The sequence below is a fragment of the Chenopodium album genome, chromosome 12, assembly GCF_948465745.1.
Source record: "Chenopodium album chromosome 12, dcCheAlbu1.1, whole genome shotgun sequence".
In the NCBI taxonomy this organism is placed as follows: domain Eukaryota; kingdom Viridiplantae; phylum Streptophyta; class Magnoliopsida; order Caryophyllales; family Amaranthaceae; genus Chenopodium; species Chenopodium album.
Genome location: NC_137845.1, coordinates 21,775,402 through 21,783,356, shown reverse-complemented (window position 1 = coordinate 21,783,356; position 7,955 = coordinate 21,775,402). Strand labels below are relative to the sequence as shown.

Genomic DNA, 7,955 nt, shown 5'->3' with positions numbered 1-7,955 from the left:
TAGTTATGGTAGATAGGATAAGGAGTAGGTGACTAGGTGGGGTGTGGGATCTGATATCTTATTGCTTTTATTATGAATTATTCATTCTTAACTTTTAATATACCTTGCTATCAATATTAATGATCTAGTTTCTTTGTTTATGTATGTTCTTTATCTAAAATTCCCTTCTATTGGATCAGATTTGAGGCTTGGTGAAGCGATTGAATTAGGAGTAGCTATATATAGACTATCTATCATTCTATCTAGAATCGGCCTGCAAAAAATCAACGATTACGAGATAGATTATTGTCTTACACTTGATATATTCCTGGCTTGTCGATCATTGATTTCTTATATTCAAGCAACTATGAATTTTTAAACTATAATCTAGATTGGTTATCATAATCTTAGTAGTATTACTACTAATACAATTATCACTTATTTGTTATTGTGTTATTGTGTGTATGGTTGATTAGATATGCATGATTTAATGTATATTAGTTTAGGATAAACTAAGATTTGTCTTTTTATCTTATTTCACAACATCTTGTAAACTTTTAATGCTCTTTTTTAAATGGTCTGTAGCTTTTAATATGTTATTAAATTAGATGTGCATGCTCTTATATTAGTGGTGTTGTAGGGATGATAAACTTAATGTTAGTGTTAATTTTTAATCTATTATTATAACCTGAGGTTGACATAGAAATTTAGTACCTTCTTGAATGCAACTCTTGTCTGTCACATTCTTAGTTCTTAAGAAGGTAGGATATTAATCAATATGACTTCTAACCTTCTGAGCATGGAGTATAGATTCCTTATATTCTTACATATAACTTTAATTCCTTTTTTTTTTCTATGGACCTCTATATCTGTAAGTCTTGAACATTTTGCCATGTTCTATTTAAAAAACTTTATGATTCATATATGTAGAACTGTAGATAATGATGTTATTATATGAATTATACACTTTGTTTTTAGTTCTACACCATTGCTTTGTAAGAAACAAGTGTATTTATGTAGGTTTGTTCGTGTCAGCATATGCTATTAAGGGGCCTGCTAATTAATTTATATACTGAGACACTTTTTGTAAGTACTATATCAATCCATATTATTTCTCTCCATATTCTTAAATTTCTAATGTGTTGGAGTTAATTATTTTAATTAGTTAAAAGCTAGACTAAACACTCTGAGGTATGTTTGGATTTAATTTTCTAAGATTTAAATTAGCTAGCACATATATTTGGTTAGTGCTTGCTGTTGAAATTTTGCCACTTGGGTTTGCACAAATATCTGAATAATTTTCTCTAGTATTTTTTATGTTTTAGTTTGCTGGAATAAGTTTGTTTTGTATATAATTAACTACATTTTGTTTATATCAATTTTAGGTTTCGAATGACTCTGCAAATCATGGTGGCGGAAGATCCGAATCAAGAGATGCGTATTAGCTCTTTGAACTATTAACTCACATCGTGAACGAATCTTGTAATTATATTAATAAGCGTTAGTTTGAATGGTTTTCGTTTGGTGATGACGATTAGATTTAACTGGTTGAACTAAGACTAGCTACACCCCATATATTACTTTTGTGGTTTCCTTTTGGAATATTTAGATATTACAAGTATTAGATAAGCTTTACATCAGACAAATTATGGTGTAATAAGTTTAATTTTGCTTATATGTTTTTGGATACAATGTATTATTGTAATTATTATTATTATTATTATTATTATTATTATTACATTCCTTTTGATGTATTTAATATTATTAATTTTATTTTCTAGTTTGCACATTTAAATTATTGCTTGGTATATAAATAAATATATATATAATTTGTTAACATTAATAACATCAATAATATACTCATTTCATCATAGATGCATTTCATTATGAATTTAGGAAAAAGAGGGAAGCATCAAATTCTCGACGCTTTTTAAGTCCAAGATGTTTACCGCCAAATTTGCTATGACCCACGAAAATAAAATTGTCCACAGTTAATTGTGTCGACAAATAAATATTTCGACAATTAAAAGTGTCAAGATTCTCGATGCTTTAAAGCATCAAAGAAAATTGTAGACATAAAAAACTGACGATATTATTGACGCCAAAAAGTGTCAAGAATTTTCGACGGCCAAATTCTCGACGCTTTATCATAGCGTCGAAAATTTAATTCTCGACGCTTTTAGGCATCGAAATTTTGTTAAAAAAGTGTCGAGATTGGGCCGGGTTTTGTAGTAGTTAATAAAAGTGTGGTTCATACACAACATGCCAAATTAATCATTTTCCTTCACTAATCCATCACAAATAATTCATGCTTCATAATTCAATCACCAATATCAACCAAATAATAAATTCTAATCAAAATTTATCATGATACTATTTGGAATCTATTATTCAAAGGCAAACATGTTCCTATATCACCAAATAAATACCAAGTACGCGAACGTACATTGAATAAGATCTTAAAATCGCCACGACACTACTACGAAAATGAGCAAAGGGATTTATAATAAAAGATATGTCAATTAATACAACGGGTCTCTTTAATATAAAAGATCCGATACTAGAGATAACAGGTCTCTTATATATCATCGGGCCCACCATTAGTTTTGAAAAGATGGAGGGAAAAAAAAATAAGAGACCAGTAGTTTGACTTAATGGATCTCTTATATATGTAAGGGCCCACCACTTAACTAAATTTTTTTTTTCTTTGGGTTAACAGCAAAACCCTATTTCTTTCTATGTCATTTTCCATCACCACATCCCATTCACGTCGCTCTCTCCTCTCCTATCATCTTCTATTTCCCCTGGAGCAAAAACACGTTATTGCCACCTCCTTCTGAACGCAGGTGTTGCTTCCTCCTCCTCTACAACGTCCGCGTCGCTTCCTCCTCCTCCTCAATTTCGGCGTTGCCTCCTTTTTCCACTTAACATCGCCATTGCTGCCTCCTCATTTTATTTCATCACCATCAATAAGGCCTAAATTAAGGTTTCAAGATCAATTTTGACCATGAAAACTCCAGATTTGGAGTTTTCATGGATAATTTGGCCAAATAACCAAAATTGAAGTGTTTAAAAAGGTAAAATTTCATTTCTATTTTATTTTTAATAATTTTACAGGTTTTTTGTTGGGTGACTGAGTTTTTTCTCGGTGATTTCGGGTTAAGATTGAGTAGTTTTGAGATTTTTCCGTGGGTGGCTGGGGTTTTTTTACGGGTGGTGTTGGTGGTATTTTACTTGGCTTTTTTTTTTGTTGTGGCCGCGCTTAGGAATGAGAGGGCGCACCATTTGAGGTTATTTTTGGACGTCTAACTAACTTCTCCTTAGTTATTTTACTATATGTAGAATTCCTTCATTTTTAGAGAGAGAATGATTAGAGAATCAATAGAGAACAGCTTAGAATTAGAATTTTAGAGAGAGAAACTTGGCGTTTGATGATTGTTACATTATGATCTTCATTCGTCTTTGATATTGATCAAAGTTTTGTAAGAATTCTTTCCTTTTCAATGCAATTTTATGTTTGATTTTGATATATTGTTGAATTTCTCTTGTTTGTTTGGTTTTGTTTGTTGATATTTAGATTACAATGTTGATGATGAAATTGATGATTACTTTTATTATGCTTTCCAAATTTACCAAGAGTAGTGAGTAGTTCCTTTGCAACGGAAGTGGTGAAGCATGTATTAGTGATAATCTATAGCTAATTTGGGGTTTTTGGTTGATTTGATGATGTGATTAAATTGGTTGATGAAATTTGTGCATGTGTTTGATTTGAAGAGGAGCATCTAACCTTGATTATCATGCTAGATTGCATAATAGTGATGAGTGTCATTTATGGCACTCTTAGGCTAGGTTTTCTTTATAGTTTTACCCTCATTTTTAGTCCTTTTTGCCGTGTTTTTATATAATAATGCTTGCTTTGCGTCTTTGTGTGTAAGTTTAGAGAAATACATACTTTTAATGGTTTTCTTATCATTTTGTTCATTTCTCGACTATTTCTCTCGCTTCTTTATTTCCTTAACTTGTTTTGTAGGTGTGTTGAGTTTCCCGAGGTTTGATCACCAAGGAGAAAGCTCGAACGCATTCATGAAAGTTGATGGAGCTAAGTTCGAGATTCCAAATGTGCAATTCAAGCTAGCTCCGCAAGCTCGAGGGCCTTGGAAGCGATGCTTCGGCTTGAGGCGTTCAAGTGCTTGGAAGATAAAGGAGCTTCCCTTCTCACGAGCATCGCCTCGAGTGCACCAATGATAGGGATGCTCGGGAGCGCGGAGATTGATCGAGCAAGCGAAGAAGGCAAGGCCACGAGCATCAAGCAGGGGTACACGCGGGTGGCACAGGGGGTGCGTGCGCGCAGATCCAATTGTGCGCGCGCGCGGCTTGGGTGGTGCGCACGCACTGCTGTCCTGACTCCCTTCGCTCGATTCTTCTATTTATACCCTTAGACTTTTCCTTTTTGGGGGGACGACTTATTTTTGTACTTGACACTTATTTTCCAGATTTAGTAGAGAGAGAAAGTAGAGAAAGAGAAGCTTAAGATTACTTGATTGTACTTGAATTTGATCTTTGATTTCAACTTGATCTTGGATTTCTTCTTCTCATCAATGAAAGTTTGTGAGATTTCTTTCCTTTGAATTTACTTTTATTGCAATTTCCTTTAATTCTTGAATGTTTGATTTGAATTTCATTCTTTGCTTTAGAATTTGTTGAGTGATTGAATTACTTTTTTATTAAACTTGAAATGAATATGATTGTGATTGAATTTGTTTTGTTTTTCAATTCTACCATGATTAGTGAGTAGATTAGTTGCTAGGGAGAAGGGGAAGCATGCTTGATTGATGATTTTGCTAGTTGATGATCCTTGATTGATTGAATTGTTGCAATTAGATTGGTTGACATAGTTGTTCATGTGATTAATTAGACTAGGAGTGATCAACCTATAAGATTAATGTAGATTGCATTGCAAATTTCAATGACATGAACCCTTGATTTGAGAATTGCTTTAATTCATTGAATTTGATTGTAATTTTCCTAGTTAGCCATTCATAGTGAACCCTAGGTTGGCTTATAGAAGATAGCTCTTGAATTCCTTTGGTTGAAACTATTGTTTGTCCTATGTAATGTTTGAATTGATTGAGTGATCCTTCAATTACCATAATCATTAAACTTGCATGTGGAACCTATATCCCTAGTGTTTAGTATATTGAATTTCTCGATTTATCTAGCTTTCTCGATACCTTAGTTACCAACCCTATCTTTCTACAGTCTTCGAAGTAGCTTGACCTAGGACATAGCTTGCACCTACTCATTCCTTTGGTTCGACCCTTGACTTACCATATACTCGTATTAGGTTAGTCGAGTGTTTACAAATTTTGTTTGGCTCTAGGAAAGGGTAGAAAACGACCTACGTTTCCCTACGTCAAAAATGGCGTCGTTGTTGGGGAATGATATTGGTGTTTTGTTATAGTTGTTGAGTCTATTTCATGTTTAATGTAAAATACAAAAAGATTTTCTTTTAGGCTACATTTGTAGCCGTGCTACTAACCATTTCTTTTGAGATTTTATGCATAGAGCACGTGGTCGTTCACTAGTGCCATTTGATCCGGAAATTGAGAGAAATATTGCAAGGTTAAGGGGTGCTAGACGATCTTTGAGCCCTAGCATTTCAAGTGAAGAAGAACCACAACAAGAGGAACAAGCAAGAATGGGAGAAAATCCAAGGGTGGCATTGAAAGAATTGGGGATTCCCGGTGCATATAGATTTGAGAGAGGGATTGCTCCACCTACAACACTGGCAAATGACTTTGAAAAAAGACCGGCATTGATAACTTTGGTAGAGAGGCGACAATTTAGCGGGGCCAAGCATGAAAGCCCGCTAAATAATCTCAAGGAGTTTGAAAAATATTGCAATACTATCAAGGTGAATGGAATTTCCCAAGAATTCATCCGCCTCAAGCATTTTCCCTTTTCCCTCATAGGGCGTGCCTTGGAATGGCTAGACAAGGAGGTCAAGCCGAATTCTCTAAGGACATGGGATGAAGTGACCAAGGAGTTTCTATCCCATTTCTATCCACAAAATAAAACGGCGGAGGCTAGAGCTCTGATTCAAGGTTCCAAGCAAAAGCCTAGTGAGAGTCTCTATGAAGCATGGGAGAGATACAAAGAGTATCAAAGAGAATGTCCTCACCACAGAATTCCTACTTACCAAATTATTCAAATTTTCTATGGAGGCCTTAGTCCTCAAGGAAAATCATGTTTAGATGGAGGAGCCGGAGGTCCTATCATGAACAAAACGGAAGAGGAAGTGGTAGACATAATTGAAGACGTAGTGAGGTATTATAGGGATTGGCAAGATGGAGAAACAGAGTTAACTAGCAAGAGTAGCTCTTCGGTGTACTCGGTTGATCATCTAAATGCAATCAACAATCTATCCTCACAAATGGCAAACTTGGGGAAGGAGGTGTCCGTTATCAAGGCGAAGTTGGAAATTGCTACCTACCAAGTTTCAAGTCTTCCCTCCCAATCTAAGGGAGAGGTATGTCTTCTAATTCTCAACCCCCTCCCTCTTCTAGTAACATTCCTAGTGGATGCTTGTTTTGTGATGATTGTGGATCGTATAATCATGATGTTTCTAATTGCCCTCATGTATGTATGGATGTTTGTGATGATCAAGATGGAAATGTGAATGAGCATGTGAACTATGTGTCAAACAATAATGATTCTACGTTTGAGAATCAAAGAGGTCAATGGAATAGGAATTACAACAACCATGACAATTTTGACAACTACAACCAAAGTGGTGGTAATAGGAACTATGGGAACCAAAATTCCTGAGGTAACTATAACAACCAAGGTTATAGTTGCCAAAATCATAACCAAAATTATGATAATCATAACCAAGATTATGGTAACCATAATCAAGGTGGAGGTAATTGGAACAATCAAAATAGGGGAAATTTTCAAAATAACTCTCAAAGGGGTCCCCACCCGGTTTTGCTCCAAAGACCCAAAATGATAATTCCTATGTTCAATCCTCTTCTTCTTCTCATAGAACCAATTTGAAAGAAATCATTGAAAACCAAACAAAGTTGTTGAACACTTACATGTCCGTAAGTGACAAGAAATTTATTGAAATGATGACTCATAATAAGATGCTTGAAAACCAAATTTCTCAACTTGCTAATGCATTGAAAGACCATGCTAGTCCTTCTTCTTTACCTTTCCAAGGCCTAGATCCCAAGAGACCGGTCAATGCTATTGTCACAAGGAGTGGTAAGGTTCTTGAGGATAGTTTTCCTAGGAAGAGTGAGACCAAAGAGGGCACAAAAGAGGTTTTGGTTGAAGACGAGAGAGATGGTGCATCTTTGAGTAAGGTTGAGATTGAGAAGCCTAGTGAGGTGAGAGTAGAGAAAGAAATTGTGAAACCCAAGCTTCCTTATCCACAAAAATTCATGAGACACAAGTTAGATGAACAATTTGGAAGATTCATTGACATGCTCAAGCAACTTCACCCTTCTCTACCATTTACCGAAGTTGTCACCCAAATGCCTAACTACGCAAAATTCCTCAAAGACATTTTGAGCGGTAGGAGGACTTGTGATGGTGTAGAGACGGTGAATTTGACCGAGAATTGTAGTGCAATCATAATGAACAAGATGCCACCTAAGCTAAAAGATCCCGGAAACTTTTCCATCCCTTATGCCATTTACAAAATGCAAATCGAGAATGCCTTGTGTGACCTAGGAGCTAGTGTTAGCCTTATGCCATATTCGGTGTACCAAAGACTTGAGCTATGGGAACTTTTAACTACTAACATCACTTTGCAATTGGCCGATAGGTCAATTAAGTTTCCTAAGGGTAAGGTAGAGGATGTCCCTTTGAGGGTTGGGAAATTTGTTATTCCGGTGGATTTTGTGGTGCTTGAGATGGACGAAGATTCTAACATTCCTATCATTCTAGGGAGACCATTCCTTGCTACTTCG

At 35.4% G+C, this 7,955-nt stretch overlaps 1 non-coding gene across 1 annotated transcript; it reads right to left on the bottom strand.

Moving 5' to 3' along the window:
* Nucleotides 1-6,062: 6,062 nt before the first annotated feature.
* Nucleotides 6,063-6,168, bottom strand: LOC145573371 (small nucleolar RNA R71). Its single transcript, XR_014097415.1, has one exon. It is a non-coding gene; the product is annotated as a small nucleolar RNA R71 (small nucleolar RNA).
* Nucleotides 6,169-7,955: the final 1,787 nt, after the last annotated feature.